The sequence below is a fragment of the Elephantulus edwardii genome, unplaced genomic scaffold (assembly GCF_000299155.1).
Source record: "Elephantulus edwardii isolate Elephantulus edwardi_28Jun2011 unplaced genomic scaffold, EleEdw1.0 scaffold00113, whole genome shotgun sequence".
NCBI lineage: Eukaryota > Metazoa > Chordata > Mammalia > Macroscelidea > Macroscelididae > Elephantulus > Elephantulus edwardii.
Window position 1 is genome coordinate 582,970 of NW_006399863.1, and position 11,463 is coordinate 594,432.

Here is an 11,463-nt window from a genome sequence, read left to right on the forward strand (position 1 = left end):
GCTTTTAAATTACTCTCTCTAGAACAACCATTTTGTTGATGTGTACCTTCAAGCTGATCCATAGCTGGCCATTACGATTCTTTAATTCCAGAATATTCTCATTAACCTACAAAAAGAAAATCCTCTGTATCAGGTGTCACTTCCCATTTCCTTTCCCAGAAATCCCAGCTTCTGCCAATCACTAGGCTACATTCTGCCTATATCGGTCATTTCATACAAACGAGATCATATAATTTTTGTTCCTTCTTGGTGTCTATTTTCTTCCTCTTAGTATAGTTGGTTTATTTAGCACTATTTCATTGCTTTATATATCCCCATTATACATCATTGGATGCATCACAGTTTTATTATCTATTTATCACTTAAGGGACATTTGTATTATTTCTGGTATTTTTTACTAATTTGAACTAAGGTGCTGCTACTATGAATATTCATATTTAAATGTGTAGACAAATGTTTTCATGGGTTTTTTTGGTGTGTGTTTTCACAGAAGTAACATCACTGGGTTCTGATGGGAATTCTTTCGTTTGATTTTTTGTGGAACTGGCCCACTCATTTCCAACATGACTGCACTACTTAGACTCTTCTCATCAGTATGTTGTTGTTAGATGCCTCCAAGTAAAGTACAGCTCATAGTGACCTCATGAACAACAGATCTAACTCTGTACTATCCGATGAGCCCATTGCTGCAATCACTGTGCCAGTCCGTCTCACTGAGGGTCTGCCTCTTTTGCTGACCCTCCACCTTTTCAATTATGATGTCCCTACCCAACAGACAGCCCCTCCTAACAATATGCTTCAAGTTGTATGTGAGATGAAGCTTCACCATCTTTGCCTTTAAGGAGCACTCGGGCTGTTCTTTCTCCAACATATATATCTGTCTGTTCTTTTGACAGTCCATAATAATGTCAATCTTACTATTGTCTGTCTTTTTTTTAATATGACCATCTTAATGGGAGTGAAGTTGTATCTTAGGGTGATTTTTTTTATTTGCATCTCAATAATGACTAATGAAAATTATTCTGAGCATCTTTTCATATGCTTTTCAGTTAAGTTTTCATGGAAATAAGCTCAAGCCCTGATGATTACATTCTCACTCTTGAACTTTCTTCTTGGGTTTGTAATTTACCTTCTCTGGATTGCCTCTTCCTGAAGGCATCTTTAAGTTGATTACTACTTCATCCTCCCCACAACTTCGAATGCTGAAGTGTCCCAAAGCTCAATCTTTAGCTCTGTCCAGTACATATTTCCCTTAATATTACTTACCTTCATCTGGAATTAAATGATATATTTCCTCATTAGCTTGCTTTTGGTCTGCACCTCCCATTGAAATCTGAGTTCAGAAGGGGTGAGACTTTCTCTTGTACACTGTTATATCCCAGGCTCTTAGAGTTGTTCATTGCAAAAAAGATATTTGAAAGAAAGAATGTTTACTTTTCTGGAGTACTGTTGTTGTTTACCGTTGAGTCAGAACCAACCCATAGTTGACACTCCAGCAGATTTTCGGAAGCAGTTAATAGAGAGTGAGACTATTGCCCATCCTTCTCCTCGGGAGCAGCTGGTGGATTTGAACATATGCCTTCGGGGTTGCAGCACAGCTTCTTACCACTAGGCCACCAGAGTTTTTTTTGAATGCTAGATTAAACAAAAAAGCAGTTGTCTTTCATGTGGGACCTCTCAGATACTTTACTAAGTTAATGAACTTTGTGAAAAATGTAATTGACCATATAACGTATGTATGTGTGTGTGTGTGTGTGTGTGTGTGATGGGACTTTTAAAAAAATTCTTCTAGCTCAGGCAGATTAATTGCAATCGTTGGGAAAATGTTGATGTGTGTTATTAAATAGATGATTTGTTAACAGTCAAAGAACCCTAGTGGCACGATTGTTTAAGCATTCACCTGCCAGCCAAAAGGTCCACAATTTGAACCCAGTAGCTAATCGCAAGAGAAACCGAGGTGGCCTCGTTCCAAGAAGATTATAGTTTTAGAAATTCGGTGGGGTAGTTCTGCCCTAACCTATAGGGTCACTGTGAATGCAAATCAACTCAGTGGCCATGTTGTTTACTTGTTTGTTCACTTGTTTTCACATGGAAGTTATGATCATCAAAGCCTTACATGGGGGAAAAAAATGAAGCCCAAATATGCTCTTAGAGAGTTTTTTTATCCTAAGAGGCCTTTCTGTTGGAAGGTATGTGAGATTTGAGCAGGCTTTACTATTTCTCTGTTCTGAGGTTCTGAGAAGTTGGGAGGGTGTGAGGACTCTGTGATCAGCCTGTCACTTACGAATGTGTGTCAAGATACCAGGGAGAGTTGAAATCTGTGCCCTTGGGAACAGTCACCTCGACAGTTAGCTGTTTGCTGTCTTCAGTGTCACAGTGAATTTCAAGTGGTTACCAAGGATTGAGAGTAGCATTTCCAGCTCCGGATGGTAATAGAACCTGCAGCAGAGTCTCTTAATGCTGAACCCCGGAGAATGAGATGATGGGGAGAGAATAAAGAAAGAGGACTAGGACTGGATCCAAGTGGTTCTTCCACTACAACTTCATACCTAGACCTATCAGTAGTGGAGAACAACAAAGCAAGGAAAAGGATAGGAGTATGACAACCCAGGGCCACGGTCAGATGAGTCTCCATGTTCTGGAACAAAGCAGGTAAAGTAGTAAGCAACTGGTACCCATGCCAGCGCACTTGACAAGGTAGGGTCCTGAAGGAAGGGTGGCAGAAAGAAAGGATCAAAGGATAGACTGGGATGGGGGAAAGAAGAAGGGAGCGAACAACAGCAGCACATTTTGGAAGTAAAGATAGTGTGACTCCTTTAAGGGTGGACTATTTCCTCCTCCTGTGTCATTTTGCAAGGAGACCTGGTGATACTGTGTGTTGGGCAGCTAACCAAAGGCATTGGCTCAATGGTTTTGTTTTTATTTGGTGTATTTTTTTCAAGCAGTGCTGGTGGAACACTGGGTTAAGAAATGAGTGGGACTCCAAGTATTGCTGCCCCATTGAGCTGCTCCAGAAGGGAAAGAGGTAGCAGTCTGCTTCCCTACCGCTGTCCAGTTGAACCCAACTCTGTGACCCTACACTGAATTTCCCATGCTTTGAATCTTTATAGGAAGAGAGTACCCATCTTTCTTCCACAAAACAATTGATGTAGTTGAACCACCCACCTATGGGGGAACCTGATAGGACAGTTCTCTTCTGCCCTTTCGGGTCATTATGAGTTATAAAGCTTGAAAGCAGTGGGTGTGAGTCATTTTATATCAGTCAGCTCAGAGACTTGAATGAATACCAGTCTGGGCCCTCCTTCCATGTCTTTCTCCTGAGAATTTCATTCCAAGGCTAGTTTATTATTTCATTTCCCTGTTTGTTTCCTCCCTCTCTCCCTCTGCTCCTTCTGCCTTAGTGACTTAAGTACACACACTTGTCCCAGTTGCTGAAGGATCCGTGACTGATTTCATCACCGGCTGGAGAATATTTGAGCAGGAAGATGTCACTCTTTGGGGACTGTGCGAACAAGGGTAATGCGAAGCTCATCTCTGCAGGGTTCACCTTGGATCACCTCGCTCCCTGCCTCCACTTTAACACTGGATCACGTTTCCTTCTTTGAGCAGCAAAGCCACAGGAACACTTACACTCCTGTTCTCCAGAGGCCCCAGGAGGCCCAGAGCCCAGTGTTGGTTATCAAGAAGTGATCAGAGATGAGGTTTGCTGCTTTGTCTGCCTCTCCATATGCATGCTTCTCATTTTCACATTCTTCCCCATGGTTTGTAATAAACGCTAGAACATAGCTCAAGGGCACGGATGGGGTTTAACTTCAGTGCAGGTACAATTGAGACTATTTGGAAAGTAAAACTTTCGAATGGTAGTTTATCCTTGAAGAATATATTGAATCACATGCTGTGTGTCTTGATTCAAGATATCTGCTTGATGTGGCTGTGTATCTTGCCCACGTGTTTTAATGGGCTGCTAAAAAGACTGAGTCTACAAAGGACACATCTGTCGGTGGGGAATGTGGGGACACGAATCAGACGGCCTGGCTTCCTGTACTGGTTCTATCACAACAGAACTCGCTTTATGGGATTATTAAGAAAGTTAAATAACATCAATACCAGTACGAGGTTTTACTTACTGCAGGAACTAATCGCTTAATAAACGAGAACTGTTTATGTTACTGTGACAGGATTGCTATTTGAAGCCCTGACTGTCTAGCTCAACCTATCACACCTCCTAGTCTGCTTATGCAGTTCTCTGGGAGCCAATTCTTATTTCTTTGTCAGTTTCAGAGTCGCAGTGGTCACCTTTTAAGACGTGCTGTCATTTCAAAACTTGAGCTAAATACAACCAAGACTGACAACTATGAATAATTCCATGGGGGCCCCCGAAACACTCTGGCATTTCACTCGCGCCCTCATTTATGCCACTGAGCCGTTTGCTCTTGTTTGGCGTCTCTCTATTCTCAGCAAATTTCAGATACAGTTACTGAAGGTGAACATCATTTTCCTCTGAAAACTAATCCAGCAGGAACCAAGGTGGAGTAATTGGACTTCATGAGGGCATCACTGTCAAACCTGCAAAAACATATAGGGAGATAATCACATTTTATTTTCTCTCCCTTTCTTGTGCCTTTTCAGCATGTCCATGTCCATGTTCTTCCCAGGAAGGCCGGAGACTTCAGCAGGAATGACAGAATCTATGATGAGGTGAGTCTCTTCTCTCTAATCTTACTGTTTGATCATAGAGGCTGTCAGGGTGATGAAATCAATCTGCTGAACTGGGTTCACCCCAGATCTGGTCTGAAGTGGAATTTGACTGAGTGTGGTTTGGGAAGTGATGGCAGAGGCTAAGGAACCAAGGTTGACGTTATGGAAACTTAAGAACATTAATGATAATAAATCTTTCTCAAAGGAATCCCTGAAGAAACCACATTTTCTGGCAATTTCTACCCTGTAATTACTCAGATCTAGAGTCTCAGTGGGAGAATACCAACAATACTGGAAATGACTCAGATTGAGATTAACAAACAATTTTTATTTTATTTTTTTAAAGAAAGCTTTACTTACCTTTAAAATCACTTTGGAACCCAGATTGTGTCTCTGAATAGTATTTATTCCAAGTACAATTTTGGATTATCACCAGGAGAAACTGGGTGGGGCTGAAAAGTTATGAGTATAATCATGGTCAGCATTTAACACTGACCTGAGTCTTGAAAATGTCTATTTGAATATGCAAATGGGAAGTCACTATAAACACCAATCAGCGGGAGTAGGGGATCTGCTCTTAGGGTTCTGTCTACATGAGAGACGTTGGTGTCAAAGCCATGCAGGGTGTGTGATGGACCACGTTATTGGAAAACATAAGTTAAAATGATTGGTTTATGTGCATATTCCGTTGGACAAAGGACACTAGACTGTTGGTTCAAGCTGGTGCTGTGTTGGCACTGGTCATGTTGTCACATGGCAGGGGTTTCTTAGAGTTTGAGGGGGGAAAGGACTTTGAAGTTGTTTCTGGATGAAACAGAAAAGTGCTGTGATTGATTAGCAATGCCTGCCTTTGGTCTTAGGAAAGAAGTATCCCATTAATTATCCATTCAACACTCCTAATCCTTTGAGAATAAGTATTTAAAAGTAATTTTTATTTGAGTTGCTTGTCAATGAATCAGATGTAACTTTGATTATCCCCACCTGGTCTAAAATATACCTAAAACTTATGCATCTGTTTTCTGTTTAAAGTGTCTTTGAAGTCCATGAGCAGGACAATGGCTACCTAGATTTGAAAAACAAATGACAAAAATCAGCATTTAATAATAAGATCTATTATTTATTTTTCTATTATGGACTGGATCCGTTGAGGTAACTGATTATTATGCCTTTTGTATAACTTTTCTCGATCTCATCCTTGTTGAGGTTTGGGGTTTTTCATCTTGTGGTGGGGTTTATTCTTTTGTTATTGTTATCACTTGTGTGTTTTTTTTGCCATTTGGTCAAGTAGGGAGGTCCGGTGGCACAATTTGTAAGGAGGTGCATTGCTAGTGCAAAGTCTGAGCCTCTTTGTGGATTCAAATCCAACAGCAAGTCTCAGGGAGAAATAGAAGCAATTTCCTGTGCTATTTGCAGCCTCAGAAACTCAATGGCAAGTCACTTGCTACTTGATAGCAATGAGCTTTGCATTTTAATTGCTCAAGTGGACCTGTGGAGTATGGAAATGGTACAGTGAGAGATAACTCATTGCTAGTCTATGGACAAATTGCTACAATTCTCCATTCCCAGGAAGTCGCATCCTTAGGGATTCTAATCTAATAACTTTGATTAGGAGCTCAAGAATCAGTAATTATCTAAGCACAAAAAGGTTCCCAAGAGATTCTGATTCACAGCTAAGTTTGAGGCTGGTCTCTCTCCTAAATTTGGGTTTTCTGAAACCTTTATACCTGTAATATTATAATCTGGATTTATTTTCCTTGGAAGTGGAATGGGTGTGGAGGTTGATAAGAGCTTACTCCTCCTTGGGAGAAACTCCAAATTATGGAATCATTATAAAGAGCTAAATTTACAAAAAAAAAATATGTGTAGGCACTTTTCTTATTAGCATAAACTAAGGTTAATAAAATGTTGCCAAGTACAGGATATTTTAATGAATAAATTAGCCATGATTTATATACAAGTGAATACTGCTAAAGTGGTGTTAAAAGTGCTTGAAAAGACTCTTTTCTTGGGCTAAGCAGTCACCTTGAAATCTTGTTTATATTCTGAATGTGCTTGTTACGGAAATTGCAAGGCTACCTTTCCAACAGGCTTAGACACTAGCCAGTGTTATGCTGGTATGTGGCCTTCTCTGTCCCTATTTCATTTTGTCCTTTGTGTGTGTGCTCAGAAAGTGTCTGTAATCCCAAGGATGAAGCAACTCAGACTTCTCTCCCCTACCTGTTTGTAGCAGAAACTCAGCGTAAGGGAATACTGTAAGACAATTGCCTGAATAATTTCCTTCAAAGATGACCATAAAGCTGGTTTCTCTGAGGTAGAGGTGCAAGATGGCCCACCTTTTCCAAGCTGCTATACCACTTCACCCTCTCTACCATCGACTAATCCTCCTACCGTCAGCCCTTTCCTCCCATCTTTGACATTGGGTTCCATAATTGGATGCACCTTCTTACAGGAAATCATGACTATCCAGGGAAATGGCTCATGAGATTGTGAAAGATGGCAGATCCCAATCCATGGATGGGCACTGAGCTCTGGAGGAATCATCTGACTCATGAGGCCACCCGGGCTGATGAAGTAGAAATTGTTTGGCTTGCCAGTAAAGGCAGGAAGCAGTTGGCAAGACAGCTGGATCAACTCAAATGCTATATCTTACACAAAAAAGGATTGACCCCACACAAAACATTCATATACATGGGCTACAGATCACAACCCAAGGGCCTTAGGTCATACCGTCTGTGTAATAAAGTGCAAACTCGAGACACAGTACACAGATCACTCTCTAATCCTGCCTCACCAGCACCACAGACAACATACTCCAGAATGAGATCCTAAGCACAAAGTGGCTAGGATTTACAATATATCACAAAATGGATAACTATTGTTGGGAGAAGTATATCAAGCAATTCACTATATTACAGTAAGTGTTTTGGTTTGGATTTCCTATAAATTACCACTACAGGCAATATTCGTTGCCCAAGACTGTGAAGAAGCAGCTCTACTTTGAAGAGACACAGAATTATGTTCATTCACATCCTAGTGCTACCTATTGTGTGACATTGTACAATTTACACCACCTTTATGTATTTAAATTCTTTAAAAGGGTGTATATATGCAGAATACTGTACTTGATATGCTTATTATGGTACATTGTTGGGTTTTTACTCATTCGTTGCAATGGAGTGGACTCTGAATACTGGCAGCCCTGTGCACAACAGAAGGAAATGTCATCCAGTCCTATGCCATCGTTCTTATCATTGGCATGTTTCAGTTGGTTGTTGCAGGCACTGTACATTTGTAGTGCCTCCCACCTAGAGGAGATTTTCCTCCAGCACTGTACAGTGCAAAATTCTATTGTGACTCATAAAGTTTTCTTTGGCTGGGTTTCAAACATAGATCAATTGAACCTATTTTTTGTTTGTCTTAGTCTGAAAGTTCCATCTCTCTATCATCAGAGACCTTATTAGTATTTAAGTAGTACTAGAATAGCTTTGGTGGCCTAGTGGCAAGAAGCTGTGCTGCAATACCAAAGGCATGAGGTTTGAGGCCACCAGATGCTCTGCAGGAGAAAGATGGGTAATCTTTTCCTGTATGATTAACTGCCTTTGAAAACCCACTGGAGGGTTGGTTCTGACTCTACAGTACTCAGTAACAACAGTGGCATAGCATCTAGCATCATAGAGACATACAAGCTACCATAGCATGACAGACTGATATAGAATTTGTGGGTTTTGTATATATTAACTATTTAGTGATTGATACAATTTCTGTTGAATTGGTGGAATTTCTGTAGGATTGGTGGAATTTCTGTAGGATTGTATGAAGATCTATCAACAATCTGCGTTATGCAGATGACACAGCCCTGCTTGCTGAAACTGACGAGGACCTGAAGGGTTGCTGCTGAGGGTCAAGGACTGCAGCCTTCAGTATGGACTGAGGCTCAATGTCAAGAAGACAGGTTCTCACCACTGGACCAATTGGCAGCATCAGGATGCATGATGAAGAGTTTGAGACTGTTCACAGCTTTAGTCTGCTTGGCTCCACAACCAACGCTCTTGGCACCAGCAGCCAGAAAATGAAAAGATGTATTAACGATGGGAAAGTCTGCTATTGGGGACCTCTCTAAAGTACTGAAGAGCAATGATATGTCTCTGGAGACTTAAGGTGTGTCTGGTACAGGCCATGGTCTTTGCAATCACTTGTTATGTGTCAGAGAGCTGGACAATGACCAGGGTGGATAGAAGGAGAATTGATGCTTTTGAGCTTTGGTGTTGGAGAAGAGTGCTGAGGGTACCATGGACTGCTAAGAAAAGAAACATTCATCTTGGAGAGGGTTAAACTGGGCTGCGCCTTGGAGACAAGGATTCTGAGGCTTCGTCTGACATACTTTGGTCATGTTGTAAGGAGAGACTAGTCCTTGGAGAAGGACATCATGCTTGGGAGGGTGGAGGGCAGGCGTAGGAAGGGAAGGCCCTCTGAGAGGTGGATTGATTTGGTGACGGGCAATCGGGATGAGTAGCTGTTGTACATAGGGTTGCTATGAGTCGCAAGCAACTCAACGTTACCTAACAACAACAACCATTTCTGTAGTATTTGTCATTACCAGTTATTTTTTTAAATATCAGTGTAGTATAATGAAAAGTATTGACCTAGAAATCAGAATCAGAGTTTTTAACAATAATAATGAGGATATCGTATGTCATTGTCACAGAAAAACTTTAAAAATTTTTGTTGCAAGTCTATTTTATTAGAAGCAGGAGGGGCATCCACTTCCTGAACAACATGCTCTGGAAACTTTATGAACTTTGAGAAACAATAGTTATAGAAAGGCTTCAGGTCTTTTGTTCTTTGGGTTGCTATGAGTCCTGCTCAACTCAACAACAAAGAACAACTATATTTTAGCACTGGGCTAAGTAATAGAGATACATTTTTAACAAGGTAAATTCAGCCTTTCCTCAAGAGGTATCAGCTACACACATTATCTAGAATTTTGTAGGATTTCTAGGTAAGTCCTTCTTTAATTCTTTTTTTAAATTGGTTTGTTTACGAAGTTTGTATGCATTGTGTTTCATACAGTCATTTTCATGCATTATGTTTTGTAATTTGAATTGCTAAAATGGCTTTATCAAAGAATTGTCTGAGAGCCACATTTCCAGATGAGAACACTGAAGCTAAGGCACGTGAGACAGCATGCCAAGATTACACCTTTAGTTGATGAGGGAACCCAAATTTCAAAGTAATGGGATTCTGCCATTTAGTCTCCTTTTCAGGAGTCAGATTTCCAACCGTCATCACTGCCTTTAATTCCCCATTCTCAGTTTCTTGGTCCTTTCTGTATAATACTGCTTCTTCAGTTTGAGTACATCATAATGCAATGCTATGAAACTGACAAGGGAATCATGAAGCACTGCTCAAGCATTGTTGTTAGAAAAGCTAATGCACATTAAATGTTGTGATCTTAATCGGAAATGATGGAATGATGAGGGATGCCATTCTTTATATTGATGGGAGCACTTGCTCTCGATTATGCATCTGTTTATGAAAAGCAGCAAACAGGCAGTCCTGGAGGGTGGGAAACAGGGACAGCAGGAGACTGAGCGCAGTAAAATATAATTGCATTCCCCCTGCTGCATCAATAGAAAATGAGGGCTAAAGAAGCCCCATAGTAGAAATTGTCTGGGAATGTGGAGTTATGTCTGAACATAGTTTCAAGAGGGAGAGTAACAAACAGAAAGAGATTGAAAGAAAGGTGATTAGGTAACAGAGTCTGGGAGCAGTGATTTGGGGACTGGCTGATGATAGAGACATTTAGAACAGAAAAGGTAAAGACAATGTATGGAGAAGGGTAGTGAAATGTGTAGGGAAGGCAGATATTATTAAATAGCCTAAGTGCTGACAAGTGGAAAAGATATAAACTATCTTCTATGTGGCTCCAGATGGCAGATCTGGGGCTGTGTGTCTACAAGGAGGCAAATATCAGCTCCACATAATGACAGGTCAAATTGATAAAACTTGTGAACACCCGGAGTGTCTTAAAGGAATCCCAGGATTTACTCAGAGAGTGGATGACTATGGCTCTTTAGAGGGACTTCTTCATTCACCTCCCAAATGTGTTACATGATAATTTATATTCCTTGCCGTGAAAAGACTCTTCAGTTCTTTTCTATACAAATCTGGCCCATTTGGTTATTTACTACATTTTTAGGTTATGCAAATTAAGTGGCAAATAGATTTTTTTAAATTTTAATAAAAGTTTACAGAGACTTTGACTTTCTATTCATTCATTGTTATACACTTTTCTCACTGCCCACTCCCCCCATTAATTTTTCTCTTTGAAAAGTAAAAAAAAAAAACAACAATGCTTGTTAAAGAACTCCCCTACCCCCAATCCACTCCACTATGCAGCTTTCATTCTGGATTCTTGTAATGACAATAATATCTAATCATATATTCCTTTTAAAGTTCTCTCCCTCATCTGTTTCAATGCAGTACAAATTATTTATCCCCTTCTAGTTTTCCACCAACCTGATGTCAGTCCAACTGTACAACAGTGGCACTATGCAGAATTTGTCCTTTTGTCACTGAGATATCTCACTCAGCATAATATTCTCAAGGGTCACCCATTTTGTATAATACTTCATGATTTCCTTGTTTTTTCAATGCAGCATAGTATTCCATTGTGTGAATATAGCAGAGCTCTTCTAGCTATTCGTTTGTTTATGGGCACTTTGATTCTTTCCAGCTCTTTACTATTGTGAACAAAGCCACAAT

The 11,463-nt window shown here is 40.4% G+C and overlaps 1 pseudogene; it reads left to right on the forward strand.

Moving 5' to 3' along the window:
- LOC102876494 overlaps positions 1-11,463 on the forward strand; it is a 364,038-nt pseudogene that overhangs the window by 116,760 nt on the left and 235,815 nt on the right.